Below are 21,213 nucleotides of genomic sequence, written 5' to 3'. Positions count from 1 at the left end.
GCCCGTTTCCCTGGAAAACAAAAGTAAGCTGCCCCGCTTCTGGATGGCAGATTGCAGGAGCCACTTTGCACCATCAAACTAGCCCGACTTGGCACTGGTGCCACCTCAGGTCTGGGAACCATCCTGCGTATCGTGGATTCTAAGGAGCCAGCCGGCCACTCCCAGCCACAGGCCCTCAAACACAAACAACGGCGCTTTTCCCTGGAAAACAAAACTCGCCTGCCAAATTTTGATGGCAGATTGCCGGAGCCACTTGGTACTATCAAACCAGCCCAACTTGGCACTGGTGCCACCATGGGTCTGGTCACCATCCTGCCTATCGTAGCTTTTCAGGACCTAGCAGGTCACTCCCAGCCATAGGCCCCCAGACACAAACCTCGGCCCGTTTCCGTGGCAAACAAAACTAAGCGGCGCCGCTTGTGGATGGCAGATTGCAGGACGCACTTGGTACTATCAAACCAGCCCAACTTGGCACTGGTGCCACCTTGGGTCTGGGAACCATCCTGCCTATCGTGGATTCTAAGGAGCCAGCCGGCTACTCCCAGCCACAGGCCCCCAACAAAAACCACGGCCCTTTTTTCTGGCAAACAAAACTTAGCTGCCTCACTTCTGGATGGCAGATTGCAGGAGCCACTTGGTACTATCAAACCAGCCCGACTTGCCACTGGTGCCACCTTGGGTCTGGGAACCATCCTGCGTATCGTGGATTCTAAGGAGCCAGCCGGCCACTCCCAGCCACAGGCCCCCAAACAAAATCAACCGCGCTGTTCCCTGGAAAACAAAACACGCCTGCCAAATTTTTGATGGAGTTTGCAGGAGCCAATGGTACTATCAAACCAGCCCAACTTGGCACTGGTGCCACCTCAGGTCTGGGAACCATCCTGCGTCTCGTGGATTCTAAGGAGCCAGCCGGCCACTCCCACCCATAGGCCCCCAAACAAAAACAACGGCGCTTTTCCCTGGAAAACAAAACTCGCCTGCCAACTTTTTGATGGCCGATTGCAGGAAACACTTGGTATTATCAAGCCAGCCCGACTTGGCACTGGTGCCACCTTGGGTCTGGGAACCATGCTGCGTATCGTGGATTCTAAGGAGCCAGCCGGCCACTCCCAGCCACAGGCCCCCAAACACAAACAACGGCGCTTTTCCCTGGAAATCAACACTCGCTTGCCGACTTTTTGATGGCAGTTTGCTGGAGCCACTTGGTACTATCAAACCAGCCCAACTTGGCACTGGTGCCACCATGGGTCTGGTCACCACCATGCCTCTCGTAGCTTTTCAGGACCTAGCCGGTCACTCACAGCCATAGGCCCCCAGACACAAACCTTGGCCCGTTTCCCTGGCAAACAAAAGTAAGCTGCCCCGCTTCTGGATGGCAGATTTCAGTAGAAACTTTGCACCATCAAACTGGCCCGACTTGGCACTGGTGCCACGTCAAGTCTGGGAACCATCCTGCGTATCGTGGATTCTAATTAGCCATCCGGCCACTCCCACCCACAGGCCCCCAAACACAAACAACGGCGCTTTTCCCTGGAAAACAAAACTCGCCTACCAACATTTTGATGGCAGATTGCAGGAGCCACTTGGTACTATCAAATCAGCCGAACTTGGCACTGGTGCCACCATGGGTCTGGTAACCATCCTGCCTATCGTACCTTTTCAGGAGCCAGCTGGTCACTCCCAGCCATAGGAACCCAGACAAAAACCTCGGCTCCTTTCCATGGCAAACAAAATAAGCAGCCCTGCTTCTGGATGGCAGATTGCAGGAGCCACTTTGCACCATCAAACTGGCCCGACTTGTCACTGTTGCCACCTCTGCTCTGGGAACCATCCTGCGTATCGTGGATTCTAATTAGCCAGCCGGCCACTCCCAGCCACAGGCCCCCAAACACAAACAACGGCGCTTTTCCCTGGAAAACAAAACTCGCCTGACAACTTTTTGATGGCAGATTGCAGGAGCCACTTGGTACTATCAAACCAGCCCAACTTGGCACTGGTGCCACCATGGGTCTGGTCACCATCCTGCCTATCGTAGCTTTTCAGGAGCCAGCCGGTCACTCCCAGCCATAGGCCCCCAGACACAAAGCTCGGCCCGTTTCCCTGGCAAACAAAAGTAAGCTGCCCCGCTTCTGGATGGCAGATAGTAGGACGCACTTGTTACTATCAAACCAGCCCGACTTGGCACTGGTGCCACCACTGGTCTGGGAACCATCCTGCGTATCGTGGATTCTAAGGAGCCAGCCGGCCACTCCCAGCCACAGGCACCCAAACACAAACAACGGCGCTTTTCCCTGGAAAACAAAACTCGCCTGACAACTTTTTGATGGCAGATTGCAGGAGCCACTTGGTACTATCAAACCAGCCCAACTTGGCACTGGTGCCACCATGGGTCTGGTCACCATCCTGCCTATCGTAGCTTTTCAGGAGCCAGCCGGTCACTCCCAGCCATAGGCCCCCAGACAAATACCTCGGCCCGTTTCCCTGGAAAACAAAAGTAAGCTGCCCCGCTTCTGGATGGCAGATTGCAGGAGCCACTTGGTACTATCAAACCAGCCCGACTTGGCACTGGTGCCACCTCTGGTCTGGGAACCATCCTGCGTCTCGTGGATTCTAAGGAGCCAGCCGGCCACTCCCTGCCACAGGCCCCCAAACACAAACAACGGCGCTTTTCCCTGGAAAACAAAACTCGCCTGCCAACTTTTTGATGGCAGATTGCAGGAGCCACTTGGTACTATCAAACCAGCCCAACTTGGCACTGGTGCCACCATGGGTCTGGTCACCATCCTGCCTATCGTAACTTTTCAGGAGCCAGCCGGTCACTCCCAGCCATAGGCCCCCAGACAAAAACCTCGGCCCGTTTCCCTGGCAAACAAAAGTAAGCTGCCCCGCTTCTGGATGGCAGATTCCCGGACGCACTTGGTACTATCAAACCAGCCCAACTTGGCACTGGTGCCACCTCTGATCTGGGAACCATGCTGAGTATCGTGGATTCTAAGGAGCCAGCCGGCCACTCCCAGCCACAGGCCCCCAAACACAAACAACGGCGCTTTTCCCTGGAAAACAAAACTCGCCTGCCAAGTTTTTGATGGCAGATTGCAGGAGCCACTTGGTACTATCAAACCAGCCCAACTTGGCACTGGTGCCGTCATGGGTCTGGTCACCATCCTTCCTATCGTAGCTTTTCAGGAGCCAGCCGGTCACTCCCAGCCATAGGCCCCCAGACAAAAACCTCGGCCCGTTTCCCTGGAAAACAAAAGTAAGCTGCCCCGCTTCTGGATGGCAGATTGCAGGAACCACTTGGTACTATCAAACCAGCCCAACTTGGCACTGGTGCCACCATGGGTCTGGGAACCATCCTGTGTATCGTGGATTCTAATTAGCCATCCGTCCACTCCAGGCCATAGGGCCCCAGGCACAAACAACGGCGCTTTTCCCTGGAAAACAAAACTCGCCTGCCAACTTTTTGATGGCCGATTGCAGGAACCACTTGGTATTATCTAGCCAGCCCAACTTGGCACTGGTGCCACCATGGGTCTGGTCACCATCCTGCCTATCGTAGCTTTTCAGGAGCCAGCCGGTCACTCCCAGCCATAGGCCCCCAGACACAAACCTCGGACCGTTTCCCTGGCAAACAAAAGTAAGCTGCCCCGCTTCTGGATGGCAGATTGCAGGAACCACTTGTTACTATCAAACCAGCCCAACTTGGCACTGGTGCCACTATGGGTCTGGGAACCATCCTGTGTATCGTGGATTCTAATTAGCCATCCGTCCACTCCAGGCCATAGGGCACCAGGCACAAACAACGGCGCTTTTCCCTGGAAAACAAAACTCGCCTGCCAACTTTTTGATGGCCGATTGCAGGAACCACTTGGTATTATCAAGCCAGCCCGACTTGGCACTGGTGCCACCTTGGGTCTGGGAACCATGCTGCGTATCGTGGATTCTAAGGAGCCAGCCGGCCACTCCCTGCCACAGGCCCCCAAACACAAACAACGGCGCTTTTCCCTGGAAAACAAAACTCGCCTGCCAACTTTTTGATGGCAGATTGCAGGAGCCACTTGGTACTATCAAACCAGCCCAACTTGGCACTGGTGCCACCATGGGTCTGGTCACCATCCTGCCTATCGTAGCTTTTCAGGAGCCAGCCAGCCACCCCCAGCCAGAGGCCCCCAGACAAATATTTCGGCCCGTTTCCCTGGCAAACAAAAGTAAGCTGCCCCGCTTCTGCATGGCAGATTGCAGGAGCCACTTTGCACCGTCAAACCAGCCCAACTTGGCACTGGTGCCACCTCAGGTCTGGGAACCATCCTGCGTATCGTGGGTTCTAATTAGCCATCCGTCCACTCCAGGCCATAGGGCCCCAGGCACAAACAACGGCGCTTTTCCCTGGAAAACAAAACTCGCCTGCCAACTTTTTGATGGCCGATTGCAGGAACCACTTGGTATTATCAAGCCAGCCCAACTTGGCACTGGTGCCACCATGGGTCTGGTCACCATCCTGCCTATCGTAGCTTTTCAGGAGCCAGCCGGTCACTCCCAGCCATAGGCCCCCAGACACAAACCTCGGACCGTTTCCCTGGCAAACAAAAGTAAGCTGCCCCGCTTCTGGATGGCAGATTGCAGGAACCACTTGGTACTATCAAACCAGCCCAACTTGGCACTGGTGCCACCTCTGGTCTGGGAACCATCCTGTGTATCGTGGATTCTAATTAGTCATCCGTCCACTCCAGGCCATAGGCCCCCAGACCCAAACAACGGCGCTTTTCCCTGGAAAACAAAACTCGCCTGCCAACTTTTTGATGGCCGATTGCAGGAACCACTTGGTATTATCAAGCCAGCCCGACTTGGCACTGGTGCCACCTTGGGTCTGGGAACCATGCTGCGTATCGTGGATTCTAAGGAGCCAGCCGGCCACTCCCAGCCACAGGCCCCCAAACACAAACAACGACGCTTTTCCCTGGAAATCAACACTCGCTTGCGGAATTTTTGATGGCAGATTGCAGGAGCCACTTGGTACTATCAAACCAGCCCAACTTGGCACTGGTGCCACCATGGGTCTGGTCACCATCCTGCCTATCGTAGCTTTTCATGAGCCAGCCGGCCACTCCCAGCCATAGGCCCCAGGACACAAACCTCGGCCCGTTTCCCTGGCAAACAAAAGTAAGCTGCCCCGCTTCTGGATGGCAGATTCCCGGACGCACTTGTTACAATCAAACCAGCCCAACTTGGCACTGGTGCCACCTCTGGTCTGGGAACCATGCTGAGTATCGTGGATTCTAAGGAGCCAGCCGGCCACTCCCAGCCACAGGCCCCCAAACACAAACAACGGCGCTTTTCCCTGGAAAACAAAACTCGCCTGCCAACTTTTTGATGGCAGATTGCAGGAGCCACTTGGTACTATCAAACCAGCCCAACTTGGCACTGGTGCCGTCATGGGTCTGGTCACCATCCTGCCTATCGTAGCTTTTCACGAGCCAGCCGGTCACTTCCAGGCTTAGGCCCCCAGACACAATCCTCGGACCGTTTCCCTGGCAAACAAAAGTAAGCTGCCCCGCTTCTGGATGGCAGATTGCAGGAACCACTTGGTACTATCAAACCAGCCCAACTTGGCACTGGTGCCACCTCAGGTCTGGGAACCATCCTGTGTATCGTGGATTCTAATTAGCCATCCGTCCACTCCAGGCCATAGGGCCCCAGGCACAAACAACGGCGCTTTTCCCTGGAAAACAAAACTCGCCTGCCAAATTTTTGATGGCAGATTGCAGGAGCCACTTGGTACTATCAAACCAGCCCAACTTGGCACTGGTGCCACCATGGGTCTGGTCACCATCCTGCCTATCGTAGCTTTTCAGGAGCCAGCCGGTCACTCCCAGCCATAGGCCCCGAGACACAAAGCTCGGCCCGTTTCCCTGGCAAACAAAAGTAAGCTACCCCGCTTCTGGATGGCAGATTGCAGGACGCACTTGGTAGTATCAAACCAGCCCAACTTGGCACTGGTGCCACCTCAGGTCTGGGAACCATCCTGCGTCTCGTGGATTCTAAGGAGCCAGCCGGCCACTCCCACCCATAGGCCCCCAAACAAAAACAACGGCGCTTTTCCCTGGAAAACAAAACTCGCCTGCCAACTTTTTGATGGCCGATTGCAGGAACCACTTGGTATTATCAAGCCAGCCCAACTTGGCACTGGTGCCACCATGGGTCTGGTCACCATCCTGCCTATCGTAGCTTTTCAGGAGCCAGCCGGTCACTCCCAGCCATAGGCCCCCAGACACAAACCTCGGACCGTTTCCCTGGCAAACAAAAGTAAGCTGCCCCGCTTCTGGATGGCAGATTGCAGGAACCACTTGGTACTATCAAACCAGCCCAACTTGGCACTGGTGCCACCTCTGGTCTGGGAACCATCCTGTGTATCGTGGATTCTAATTAGTCATCCGTCCACTCCAGGCCATAGGCCCCCAGACCCAAACAACGGCGCTTTTCCCTGGAAAACAAAACTCGCCTGCCAACTTTTTGATGGCCGATTGCAGGAACCACTTGGTATTATCAAGCCAGCCCGACTTGGCACTGGTGCCACCTTGGGTCTGGGAACCATGCTGCGTATCGTGGATTCTAAGGAGCCAGCCGGCCACTCCCAGCCACAGGCCCCCAAACACAAACAACGACGCTTTTCCCTGGAAATCAACACTCGCTTGCGGAATTTTTGATGGCAGATTGCAGGAGCCACTTGGTACTATCAAACCAGCCCAACTTGGCACTGGTGCCACCATGGGTCTGGTCACCATCCTGCCTATCGTAGCTTTTCATGAGCCAGCCGGCCACTCCCAGCCATAGGCCCCAGGACACAAACCTCGGCCCGTTTCCCTGGCAAACAAAAGTAAGCTGCCCCGCTTCTGGATGGCAGATTCCCGGACGCACTTGTTACAATCAAACCAGCCCAACTTGGCACTGGTGCCACCTCTGGTCTGGGAACCATGCTGAGTATCGTGGATTCTAAGGAGCCAGCCGGCCACTCCCAGCCACAGGCCCCCAAACACAAACAACGGCGCTTTTCCCTGGAAAACAAAACTCGCCTGCCAACTTTTTGATGGCAGATTGCAGGAGCCACTTGGTACTATCAAACCAGCCCAACTTGGCACTGGTGCCGTCATGGGTCTGGTCACCATCCTTCCTATCGTAGCTTTTCAGGAGCCAGCCGGTCACTCCCAGCCATAGGCCCCCAGACAAAAACCTCGGCCCGTTTCCCTGGAAAACAAAAGTAAGCTGCCCCGCTTCTGGATGGCAGATTGCAGGAACCACTTGGTACTATCAAACCAGCCCAACTTGGCACTGGTGCCACCATGGGTCTGGGAACCATCCTGTGTATCGTGGATTCTAATTAGCCATCCGTCCACTCCAGGCCATAGGGCCCCAGGCACAAACAACGGCGCTTTTCCCTGGAAAACAAAACTCGCCTGCCAACTATTTGATGGCCGATTGCAGGAACCACTTGGTATTATCTAGCCAGCCCAACTTGGCACTGGTGCCACCATGGGTCTGGTCACCATCCTGCCTATCGTAGCTTTTCAGGAGCCAGCCGGTCACTCCCAGCCATAGGCCCCCAGACACAAACCTCGGACCGTTTCCCTGGCAAACAAAAGTAAGCTGCCCCGCTTCTGGATGGCAGATTGCAGGAACCACTTGTTACTATCAAACCAGCCCAACTTGGCACTGGTGCCACTATGGGTCTGGGAACCATCCTGTGTATCGTGGATTCTAATTAGCCATCCGTCCACTCCAGGCCATAGGGCACCAGGCACAAACAACGGCGCTTTTCCCTGGAAAACAAAACTCGCCTGCCAACTTTTTGATGGCCGATTGCAGGAACCACTTGGTATTATCAAGCCAGCCCGACTTGGCACTGGTGCCACCTTGGGTCTGGGAACCATGCTGCGTATCGTGGATTCTAAGGAGCCAGCCGGCCACTCCCTGCCACAGGCCCCCAAACACAAACAACGGCGCTTTTCCCTGGAAAACAAAACTCGCCTGCCAACTTTTTGATGGCAGATTGCAGGAGCCACTTGGTACTATCAAACCAGCCCAACTTGGCACTGGTGCCACCATGGGTCTGGTCACCATCCTGCCTATCGTAGCTTTTCAGGAGCCAGCCAGCCACCCCCAGCCAGAGGCCCCCAGACAAATATTTCGGCCCGTTTCCCTGGCAAACAAAAGTAAGCTGCCCCGCTTCTGCATGGCAGATTGCAGGAGCCACTTTGCACCGTCAAACCAGCCCAACTTGGCACTGGTGCCACCTCAGGTCTGGGAACCATCCTGCGTATCGTGGGTTCTAATTAGCCATCCGTCCACTCCAGGCCATAGGGCCCCAGGCACAAACAACGGCGCTTTTCCCTGGAAAACAAAACTCGCCTGCCAACTTTTTGATGGCCGATTGCAGGAACCACTTGGTATTATCAAGCCAGCCCAACTTGGCACTGGTGCCACCATGGGTCTGGTCACCATCCTGCCTATCGTAGCTTTTCAGGAGCCAGCCGGTCACTCCCAGCCATAGGCCCCCAGACACAAACCTCGGACCGTTTCCCTGGCAAACAAAAGTAAGCTGCCCCGCTTCTGGATGGCAGATTGCAGGAACCACTTGGTACTATCAAACCAGCCCAACTTGGCACTGGTGCCACCTCTGGTCTGGGAACCATCCTGTGTATCGTGGATTCTAATTAGTCATCCGTCCACTCCAGGCCATAGGCCCCCAGACCCAAACAACGGCGCTTTTCCCTGGAAAACAAAACTCGCCTGCCAACTTTTTGATGGCCGATTGCAGGAACCACTTGGTATTATCAAGCCAGCCCGACTTGGCACTGGTGCCACCTTGGGTCTGGGAACCATGCTGCGTATCGTGGATTCTAAGGAGCCAGCCGGCCACTCCCAGCCACAGGCCCCCAAACACAAACAACGACGCTTTTCCCTGGAAATCAACACTCGCTTGCGGAATTTTTGATGGCAGATTGCAGGAGCCACTTGGTACTATCAAACCAGCCCAACTTGGCACTGGTGCCACCATGGGTCTGGTCACCATCCTGCCTATCGTAGCTTTTCATGAGCCAGCCGGCCACTCCCAGCCATAGGCCCCAGGACACAAACCTCGGCCCGTTTCCCTGGCAAACAAAAGTAAGCTGCCCCGCTTCTGGATGGCAGATTCCCGGACGCACTTGTTACAATCAAACCAGCCCAACTTGGCACTGGTGCCACCTCTGGTCTGGGAACCATGCTGAGTATCGTGGATTCTAAGGAGCCAGCCGGCCACTCCCAGCCACAGGCCCCCAAACACAAACAACGGCGCTTTTCCCTGGAAAACAAAACTCGCCTGCCAACTTTTTGATGGCAGATTGCAGGAGCCACTTGGTACTATCAAACCAGCCCAACTTGGCACTGGTGCCGTCATGGGTCTGGTCACCATCCTGCCTATCGTAGCTTTTCACGAGCCAGCCGGTCACTTCCAGGCTTAGGCCCCCAGACACAATCCTCGGACCGTTTCCCTGGCAAACAAAAGTAAGCTGCCCCGCTTCTGGATGGCAGATTGCAGGAACCACTTGGTACTATCAAACCAGCCCAACTTGGCACTGGTGCCACCTCAGGTCTGGGAACCATCCTGTGTATCGTGGATTCTAATTAGCCATCCGTCCACTCCAGGCCATAGGGCCCCAGGCACAAACAACGGCGCTTTTCCCTGGAAAACAAAACTCGCCTGCCAAATTTTTGATGGCAGATTGCAGGAGCCACTTGGTACTATCAAACCAGCCCAACTTGGCACTGGTGCCACCATGGGTCTGGTCACCATCCTGCCTATCGTAGCTTTTCAGGAGCCAGCCGGTCACTCCCAGCCATAGGCCCCGAGACACAAAGCTCGGCCCGTTTCCCTGGCAAACAAAAGTAAGCTACCCCGCTTCTGGATGGCAGATTGCAGGACGCACTTGGTAGTATCAAACCAGCCCAACTTGGCACTGGTGCCACCTCAGGTCTGGGAACCATCCTGCGTCTCGTGGATTCTAAGGAGCCAGCCGGCCACTCCCACCCATAGGCCCCCAAACAAAAACAACGGCGCTTTTCCCTGGAAAACAAAACTCGCCTGCCAACTTTTTGATGGCCGATTGCAGGAACCACTTGGTATTATCAAGCCAGCCCAACTTGGCACTGGTGCCACCATGGGTCTGGTCACCATCCTGCCTATCGTAGCTTTTCAGGAGCCAGCCGGTCACTCCCAGCCATAGGCCCCCAGACACAAACCTCGGACCGTTTCCCTGGCAAACAAAAGTAAGCTGCCCCGCTTCTGGATGGCAGATTGCAGGAACCACTTGGTACTATCAAACCAGCCCAACTTGGCACTGGTGCCACCTCTGGTCTGGGAACCATCCTGTGTATCGTGGATTCTAATTAGTCATCCGTCCACTCCAGGCCATAGGCCCCCAGACCCAAACAACGGCGCTTTTCCCTGGAAAACAAAACTCGCCTGCCAACTTTTTGATGGCCGATTGCAGGAACCACTTGGTATTATCAAGCCAGCCCGACTTGGCACTGGTGCCACCTTGGGTCTGGGAACCATGCTGCGTATCGTGGATTCTAAGGAGCCAGCCGGCCACTCCCAGCCACAGGCCCCCAAACACAAACAACGACGCTTTTCCCTGGAAATCAACACTCGCTTGCGGAATTTTTGATGGCAGATTGCAGGAGCCACTTGGTACTATCAAACCAGCCCAACTTGGCACTGGTGCCACCATGGGTCTGGTCACCATCCTGCCTATCGTAGCTTTTCATGAGCCAGCCGGCCACTCCCAGCCATAGGCCCCAGGACACAAACCTCGGCCCGTTTCCCTGGCAAACAAAAGTAAGCTGCCCCGCTTCTGGATGGCAGATTCCCGGACGCACTTGTTACAATCAAACCAGCCCAACTTGGCACTGGTGCCACCTCTGGTCTGGGAACCATGCTGAGTATCGTGGATTCTAAGGAGCCAGCCGGCCACTCCCAGCCACAGGCCCCCAAACACAAACAACGGCGCTTTTCCCTGGAAAACAAAACTCGCCTGCCAACTTTTTGATGGCAGATTGCAGGAGCCACTTGGTACTATCAAACCAGCCCAACTTGGCACTGGTGCCGTCATGGGTCTGGTCACCATCCTGCCTATCGTAGCTTTTCACGAGCCAGCCGGTCACTTCCAGGCTTAGGCCCCCAGACACAATCCTCGGACCGTTTCCCTGGCAAACAAAAGTAAGCTGCCCCGCTTCTGGATGGCAGATTGCAGGAACCACTTGGTACTATCAAACCAGCCCAACTTGGCACTGGTGCCACCTCAGGTCTGGGAACCATCCTGTGTATCGTGGATTCTAATTAGCCATCCGTCCACTCCAGGCCATAGGGCCCCAGGCACAAACAACGGCGCTTTTCCCTGGAAAACAAAACTCGCCTGCCAAATTTTTGATGGCAGATTGCAGGAGCCACTTGGTACTATCAAACCAGCCCAACTTGGCACTGGTGCCACCATGGGTCTGGTCACCATCCTGCCTATCGTAGCTTTTCAGGAGCCAGCCGGTCACTCCCAGCCATAGGCCCCGAGACACAAAGCTCGGCCCGTTTCCCTGGCAAACAAAAGTAAGCTACCCCGCTTCTGGATGGCAGATTGCAGGACGCACTTGGTAGTATCAAACCAGCCCAACTTGGCACTGGTGCCACCTCAGGTCTGGGAACCATCCTGCGTCTCGTGGATTCTAAGGAGCCAGCCGGCCACTCCCACCCATAGGCCCCCAAACAAAAACAACGGCGCTTTTCCCTGGAAAACAAAACTCGCCTGCCAACTTTTTGATGGCCGATTGCAGGAACCACTTGGTATTATCAAGCCAGCCCAACTTGGCACTGGTGCCACCTTGGGTCTGGGAACCATGCTGCGTATCGTGGATTCTAAGGAGCCAGCCGGCCACTCCCTGCCACAGGCCCCCAAACACAAACAACGGCGCTTTTCCCTGGAAATCAACACTCGCTTGCCGACTTTTTGATGGCAGATTGCAGGAGCCACTTGGTACTATCAAACCAGCCCAACTTGGCACTGGTGCCACCATGGGTCTGGTCACCATCATGCCTCTCGTAGCTTTTCAGGACCTAGCCGGTCACTCACAGCCATAGGCCCCCAGACACAAACCTTGGCCCGTTTCCCTGGCAAACAAAAGTAAGCTGCCCCGTTTCTGGATGGCAGATTTCAGTAGCAACTTTGCACCATCAAACTGGCCCGACTTGTCACTGGTGCCACTTTAGGTCTGGGAACCATCCTGCGTATCGTGGATTCTAATTAGCCATCCGGCCACTCCCACCCACAGGCCCCCAAACACAAACAACGGCGCTTTTCCCTGGAAAACAAAACTCGCCTACCAACATTTTGATGGCAGATTGCAGGAGCCACTTGGTACTATCAAATCAGCCGAACTTGGCACTGGTGCCACCATGGGTCTGGTAACCATCCTGCCTATCGTACCTTTTCAGGAGCCAGCTGGTCACTCCCAGCCATAGGCCCCCAGACAAAAACCTCGGCTCCTTTCCCTTGCAAACAAAAGTAAGCAGCACTGCTTCTGGATGGCAGATTGCAGGAGCCACTTTGCACCATCAAACTGGCCCGACTTGTCACTGTTGCCACCTCTGGTCTGGGAACCATCCTGCGTATCGTGGATTCTAATTAGCCAGCCGGCCACTCCCAGCCACAGGCCCCCAAACACAAACAACGGCGCTTTTCCCTGGAAAACAAAACTCGCCTGACAACTTTTTGATGGCAGATTGCAGGAGCCACTTGGTACTATCAAACCAGCCCAACTTGGCACTGGTGCCACCATGGGTCTGGTCACCATCCTGCCTATCGTAGCTTTTCAGGAGCCAGCCGGTCACTCCCAGCCATAGGCCCCCAGACAAATACCTCGGCCCGTTTCCCTGGAAAACAAAAGTAAGCTGCCCCGCTTCTGGATGGCAGATTGCAGGACGCACTTGGTACTATCAAACCAGCCCGACTTGGCACTGGTGCCACGTCAAGTCTGGGAACCATCCTGCGTATCGTGGATTCTAAGGAGCCAGCCGGCCACTCCCTGCCACAGGCCCCCAAACACAAACAACGGCGCTTTTCCCTGGAAAACAAAACTCGCCTGCCAACTTTTTGATGGCAGATTGCAGGAGCCACTTGGTACTATCAAACCAGCCCAACTTGGCACTGGTGCCACCATGGGTCTGGTCACCATCCTGCCTATCGTAACTTTTCAGGAGCCAGCCGGTCACTCCCAGCCATAGGCCCCCAGACAAAAACCTCGGCCCGTTTCCCTGGCAAACAAAGTAAGCTGCCCCGCTTCTGGATGGCAGATTCCCGGACGCACTTGGTACTATCAAACCAGCCCAACTTGGCACTGGTGCCACCTCTGATCTGGGAACCATGCTGAGTATCGTGGATTCTAAGGAGCCAGCCGGCCACTCCCAGCCACAGGCCCCCAAACACAAACAACGGCGCTTTTCCCTGGAAAACAAAACTCGCCTGCCAACTTTTTGATGGCAGATTGCAGGAGCCACTTGGTACTATCAAACCAGCCCAACTTGGCACTGGTGCCGTCATGGGTCTGGTCACCATCCTGCCTATCGTAGCTTTTCACGAGCCAGCCGGTCACTCCCAGCCATAGGCCCCCAGACAAAAACCTCGGCCCGTTTCCCTGGCAAACAAAAGTAAGCTGCCCCGCTTCTGGATGGCAGATTGCAGGAACCACTTGGTACTATCAAACCAGCCCAACTTGGCACTGGTGCCACCATGGGTCTGGGAACCATCCTGTGTATCGTGGATTCTAATTAGCCATCCGTCCACTCCAGGCCATAGGGCCCCAGGCACAAACAACGGCGCTTTTCCCTGGAAAACAAAACTCGCCTGCGAACATTTTGATGGCCGATTGCAGGAACCACTTGGTATTATCTAGCCAGCCCAACTTGGCACTGGTGCCACCATGGGTCTGGTCACCATCCTGCCTATCGTAGCTTTTCAGGAGCCAGCCGGTCACTCCCAGCCATAGGCCCCCAGACACAAACCTCGGACCGTTTCCCTGGCAAACAAAAGTAAGCTACCCCGCTTCTGGATGGCAGATTGCAGGAACCACTTGTTACTATCAAACCAGCCCAACTTGGCACTGGTGCCACCATGGGTCTGGGAACCATCCTGTGTATCGTGGATTCTAATTAGCCATCCGTCCACTCCAGGCCATAGGGCCCCAGGCACAAACAACGGCGCTTTTCCCTGGAAAACAGAACTCGCCTGCCAAATTTTGATGGCCGATTGCAGGAACCACTTGGTATTATCAAGCCAGCCCGACTTGGCACTGGTGCCACCTTGGGTCTGGGAACCATGCTGCGTATCGTGGATTCTAAGGAGCCAGCCGGCCACTCCCTGCCACAGGCCCCCAAACACAAACAACGGCGCTTTTCCCTGGAAAACAAAACTCGCCTGCCAACTTTTTGATGGCAGATTGCAGGAGCCACTTGGTACTATCAAACCAGCCCAACTTGGCACTGGTGCCACCATGGGTCTTGGAAACATCCTGCCTATCGTAGCTTTTCAGGAGCCAGCCAGCCACCCCCAGCCAGAGGGCCCCAGACAAATATTTCGGCCCGTTTCCCTGGCAAACAAAAGTAAGCTGCCCCGCTTCTGCATGGCAGATTGCAGGAGCCACTTTGCACCGTCAAACCAGCCCAACTTGGCACTGGTGCCACCTCAGGTCTGGGAACCATCCTGCGTATCGTGGGTTCTAATTAGCCATCCGTCCACTCCAGGCTATAGGGCCCCAGGCACAAACAACGGCGCTTTTCCCTGGAAAACAAAACTCGCCTGCCAACTTTTTGATGGCCGATTGCAGGAACCACTTGGTATTATCAAGCCAGCCCAACTTGGCACTGGTGCCACCATGGGTCTGGTCACCATCCTGCCTATCGCAGCTTTTCAGGAGCCAGCCGGTCACTCCCAGCCATAGGCCCCCAGACACAAACCTCGGACCGTTTCCCTGGCAAACAAAAGTAAGCTGCCCCGCTTCTGGATGGCAGATTGCAGGAACCACTTGGTACTATCAAACCAGCCCAACTTGGCACTGGTGCCACCATGGGTCTGGGAACCATCCTGTGTATCGTGGATTCTAATTAGCCATCCGTCCACTCCAGGCCATAGGGCCCCAGGCACAAAAAACGGCGCTTTTCCCTGGAAAACAAAACTCGCCTGCGAACATTTTGATGGCCGATTGCAGGAACCACTTGGTATTATCAAGCCAGCCCGACTTGGCACTGGTGCCACCTTGGGTCTGGGAACCATGCTGCGTAACGTGGATTCTAAGGAGCCAGCCGGCCACTCCCAGCCACAGGCCCCCAAACACAAACAACGGCGCTTTTCCCTGGAAATCAACACTCGCTTGCCGACTTTTTGATGGCAGATTGCAGGAGCCACTTGGTACTATCAAACCAGCCCAACTTGGCACTGGTGCCACCATGGGTCTGGTCACCATCATGCCTCTCGTAGCTTTTCAGGACCTAGCCGGTCACTCACAGCCATAGGCCCCCAGACACAAACCTTGGCCCGTTTCCCTGGCAAACAAAAGTAAGCTGCCCCGCTTCTGGATGGCAGATTTCAGGAGCAACTTTGCACCATCAAACTAGCCCGACTTGGAACTGGTGCCACCTCTGGTCTGGGAACCATCCTGCGTATCGTGGATTCTAAGGAGCCAGCCGGCCACTCCCAGCCATAGGCCCCCAAACACAAACAACGGCGCTTTTCCCTGGAAAACAAAACTCGCCTACCAACTTTTTGATGGCAGATTGCAGGAGCCACTTGGTACTATCAAACCAGCCCAACTTGGCACTGGTGCCACCATGGGTCTGGTCACCATCCTGCCTATCGTAACTTTTCAGGAGCCAGCCGGTCACTCCCAGCCATAGGCCCCCAGACACAATGTTCGGCCCGTTTCCCTGGCAAACAAAATTAAGCTGCCCCGCTTCTGGATGGCAGATTGCAGGAGCCACTTGGTATTATCAAACCAGCCCGACTTGGCACTGGTGCCACCTCTGGTCTGGGAACCATCCTGCGTATCGTGGATTCTAAGGAGCCAGTCGGCCACTCCCACCCACAGGCCCCCAAACACAAACAACGGCCCGTTTCCGTGGCAAACAAAAGTAAGCTGCCCCGCTTCTGGATGGCAGATTGCAGGAGCCACTTGGTACTATCAAACCAGCCCGACTTGGCACTGGTGCCACCTCTGGTCTGGGAACCATCCTGCGTCTCGTGGATTCTAAGGAGCCAGCCGGCCACTCCCTGCCACAGGCCCCCAAACACAAACAACGGCGCTTTTCCCTGGAAAACAAAACTCGCCTGCCAACTTTTTGATGGCAGATTGCAGGAGCCACTTGGTACTATCAAACCAGCCCAACTTGGCACTGGTGCCACCTCAGGTCTGGGAACCATCCTGCGTATCGTGGGTTCTAATTAGCCATCCGTCCACTCCAGGCTATAGGGCCCCAGGCACAAACAACGGCGCTTTTCCCTGGAAAACAAAACTCGCCTGCCAACTTTTTGATGGCCGATTGCAGGAACCACTTGGTATTATCAAGCCAGCCCAACTTGGCACTGGTGCCACCATGGGTCTGGTCACCATCCTGCCTATCGCAGCTTTTCAGGAGCCAGCCGGTCACTCCCAGCCATAGGCCCCCAGACACAAACCTCGGACCGTTTCCCTGGCAAACAAAAGTAAGCTGCCCCGCTTCTGGATGGCAGATTGCAGGAACAACTTGGTACTATCAAACCAGCCCAACTTGGCACTGGTGCCACCATGGGTCTGGGAACCATCCTGTGTATCGTGGATTCTAATTAGCCATCCGTCCACTCCAGGCCATAGGGCCCCAGGCACAAAAAACGGCGCTTTTCCCTGGAAAACAAAACTCGCCTGCGAACATTTTGATGGCCGATTGCAGGAACCACTTGGTATTATCAAGCCAGCCCGACTTGGCACTGGTGCCACCTTGGGTCTGGGAACCATGCTGCGTAACGTGGATTCTAAGGAGCCAGCCGGCCACTCCCAGCCACAGGCCCCCAAACACAAACAACGGCGCTTTTCCCTGGAAATCAACACTCGCTTGCCGACTTTTTGATGGCAGATTGCAGGAGCCACTTGGTACTATCAAACCAGCCCAACTTGGCACTGGTGCCACCATGGGTCTGGTCACCATCATGCCTCTCGTAGCTTTTCAGGACCTAGCCGGTCACTCACAGCCATAGGCCCCCAGACACAAACCTTGGCCCGTTTCCCTGGCAAACAAAAGTAAGCTGCCCCGCTTCTGGATGGCAGATTTCAGGAGCAACTTTGCACCATCAAACTAGCCCGACTTGGAACTGGTGCCACCTCTGGTCTGGGAACCATCCTGCGTATCGTGGATTCTAAGGAGCCAGCCGGCCACTCCCAGCCATAGGCCCCCAAACACAAACAACGGCGCTTTTCCCTGGAAAACAAAACTCGCCTACCAACTTTTTGATGGCAGATTGCAGGAGCCACTTGGTACTATCAAACCAGCCCAACTTGGCACTGGTGCCACCATGGGTCTGGTCACCATCCTGCCTATCGTAACTTTTCAGGAGCCAGCCGGTCACTCCCAGCCATAGGCCCCCAGACACAATGTTCGGCCCGTTTCCCTGGCAAACAAAATTAAGCTGCCCCGCTTCTGGATGGCAGATTGCAGGAGCCACTTGGTATTATCAAACCAGCCCGACTTGGCACTGGTGCCACCTCTGGTCTGGGAACCATCCTGCGTATCGTGGATTCTAAGGAGCCAGTCGGCCACTCCCACCCACAGGCCCCCAAACACAAACAACGGCCCGTTTCCGTGGCAAACAAAAGTAAGCTGCCCCGCTTCTGGATGGCAGATTGCAGGAGCCACTTGGTACTATCAAACCAGCCCGACTTGGCACTGGTGCCACCTCTGGTCTGGGAACCATCCTGCGTCTCGTGGATTCTAAGGAGCCAGCCGGCCACTCCCTGCCACAGGCCCCCAAACACAAACAACGGCGCTTTTCCCTGGAAAACAAAACTCGCCTGCCAACTTTTTGATGGCAGATTGCAGGAGCCACTTGGTACTATCAAACCAGCCCAACTTGGCACTGGTGCCACCATGGGTCTGGTCACCATCCTGCCTATCGTAACTTTTCAGGAGCCAGCCGGTCACTCCCAGCCATAGGCCCCCAGACAAAAACCTCGGCCCGTTTCCCTGGCAAACAAAAGTAAGCTGCCCCGCTTCTGGATGGCAGATTCCCGGACGCACTTGGTACTATCAAACCAGCCCAACTTGGCACTGGTGCCACCTCTGATCTGGGAACCATGCTGAGTATCGTGGATTCTAAGGAGCCAGCCGGCCACTCCCAGCCACAGGCCCCCAAACACAAACAACGGCGCTTTTCCCTGGAAAACAAAACTCGCCTGCCAAGTTTTTGATGGCAGATTGCAGGAGCCACTTGGTACTATCAAACCAGCCCAACTTGGCACTGGTGCCGTCATGGGTCTGGTCACCATCCTTCCTATCGTAGCTTTTCAGGAGCCAGCCGGTCACTCCCAGCCATAGGCCCCCAGACAAAAACCTCGGCCCGTTTCCCTGGAAAACAAAAGTAAGCTGCCCCGCTTCTGGATGGCAGATTGCAGGAACCACTTGGTACTATCAAACCAGCCCAACTTGGCACTGGTGCCACCATGGGTCTGGGAACCATCCTGTGTATCGTGGATTCTAATTAGCCATCCGTCCACTCCAGGCCATAGGGCCCCAGGCACAAACAACGGCGCTTTTCCCTGGAAAACAAAACTCGCCTGCCAACTTTTTGATGGCCGATTGCAGGAACCACTTGGTATTATCTAGCCAGCCCAACTTGGCACTGGTGCCACCATGGGTCTGGTCACCATCCTGCCTATCGTAGCTTTTCAGGAGCCAGCCGGTCACTCCCAGCCATAGGCCCCCAGACACAAACCTCGGACCGTTTCCCTGGCAAACAAAAGTAAGCTGCCCCGCTTCTGGATGGCAGATTGCAGGAACCACTTGTTACTATCAAACCAGCCCAACTTGGCACTGGTGCCACTATGGGTCTGGGAACCATCCTGTGTATCGTGGATTCTAATTAGCCATCCGTCCACTCCAGGCCATAGGGCACCAGGCACAAACAACGGCGCTTTTCCCTGCAAAACAAAACTCGCCTGCCAACTTTTTGATGGCCGATTGCAGGAACCACTTGGTATTATCAAGCCAGCCCGACTTGGCACTGGTGCCACCTTGGGTCTGGGAACCATGCTGCGTATCGTGGATTCTAAGGAGCCAGCCGGCCACTCCCTGCCACAGGCCCCCAAACACAAACAACGGCGCTTTTCCCTGGAAAACAAAACTCGCCTGCCAACTTTTTGATGGCAGATTGCAGGAGCCACTTGGTACTATCAAACCAGCCCAACTTGGCACTGGTGCCACCATGGGTCTGGTCACCATCCTGCCTATCGTAGCTTTTCAGGAGCCAGCCAGCCACCCCCAGCCAGAGGCCCCCAGACAAATATTTCGGCCCGTTTCCCTGGCAAACAAAAGTAAGCTGCCCCGCTTCTGCATGGCAGATTGCAGGAGCCACTTTGCACCGTCAAACCAGCCCAACTTGGCACTGGTGCCACCTTGGTTCTGGGAACCATCCTGCGTATCGTGGGTTCTAATTAGCCATCCGTCCACTCCAGGCCATAGGGCCCCAGGCACAAACAACGGCGCTTTTCCCTGGAAAACAAAACTCGCCTGCCAACTTTTTGATGGCCGATTGCAGGAACCACTTGGTATTATCAAGCCAGCCCAACTTGGCACTGGTGCCACCATGGGTCTGGTCACCATCCTGCCTATCGTAGCTTTTCAGGAGCCAGCCGGTCACTCCCAGCCATAGGCCCCCAGACACAAACCTCGGACCGTTTCCCTGGCAAACAAAAGTAAGCTGCCCCGCTTCTGGATGGCAGATTGCAGGAACCACTTGGTACTATCAAACCAGCCCAACTTGGCACTGGTGCCACCTCTGGTCTGGGAACCATCCTGTGTATCGTGGATTCTAATTAGTCATCCGTCCACTCCAGGCCATAGGCCCCCAGACCCAAACAACGGCGCTTTTCCCTGGAAAACAAAACTCGCCTGCCAACTTTTTGATGGCCGATTGCAGGAACCACTTGGTATTATCAAGCCAGCCCGACTTGGCACTGGTGCCACCTTGGGTCTGGGAACCATGCTGCGTATCGTGGATTCTAAGGAGCCAGCCGGCCACTCCCAGCCACAGGCCCCCAAACACAAACAACGACGCTTTTCCCTGGAAATCAACACTCGCTTGCGGAATTTTTGATGGCAGATTGCAGGAGCCACTTGGTACTATCAAACCAGCCCAACTTGGCACTGGTGCCACCATGGGTCTGGTCACCATCCTGCCTATCGTAGCTTTTCATGAGCCAGCCGGCCACTCCCAGCCATAGGCCCCAGGACACAAACCTCGGCCCGTTTCCCTGGCAAACAAAAGTAAGCTGCCCCGCTTCTGGATGGCAGATTCCCGGACGCACATGTTACAATCAAACCAGCCCAACTTGGCACTGGTGCCACCTCTGGTCTGGGAACCATGCTGAGTATCGTGGATTCTAAGGAGCCAGCCGGCCACTCCCAGCCACAGGCCCCCAAACACAAACAACGGCGCTTTTCCCTGGAAAACAAAACTCGCCTGCCAACTTTTTGATGGCAGATTGCAGGAGCCACTTGGTACTATCAAACCAGCCCAACTTGGCACTGGTGCCGTCATGGGTCTGGTCACCATCCTGCCTATCGTAGCTTTTCACGAGCCAGCCGGTCACTTCCAGGCTTAGGCCCCCAGACACAATCCTCGGACCGTTTCCCTGGCAAACAAAAGTAAGCTGCCCCGCTTCTGGATGGCAGATTGCAGGAACCACTTGGTACTATCAAACCAGCCCAACTTGGCACTGGTGCCACCATGGGTCTGGGAACCATCCTGTGTATCGTGGATTCTAATTAGCCATCCGTCCACTCCAGGCCATAGGGCCCCAGGCACAAACAACGGCGCTTTTCCCTGGAAAACAAAACTCGCCTGCCAAATTTTTGATGGCAGATTGCAGGAGCCACTTGGTACTATCAAACCA

Source organism: Melospiza melodia, chromosome 3 (genome assembly GCF_035770615.1).
Source record: "Melospiza melodia melodia isolate bMelMel2 chromosome 3, bMelMel2.pri, whole genome shotgun sequence".
Lineage (NCBI taxonomy): Eukaryota > Metazoa > Chordata > Aves > Passeriformes > Passerellidae > Melospiza > Melospiza melodia.
This window is presented reverse-complemented; position numbering follows the sequence as displayed.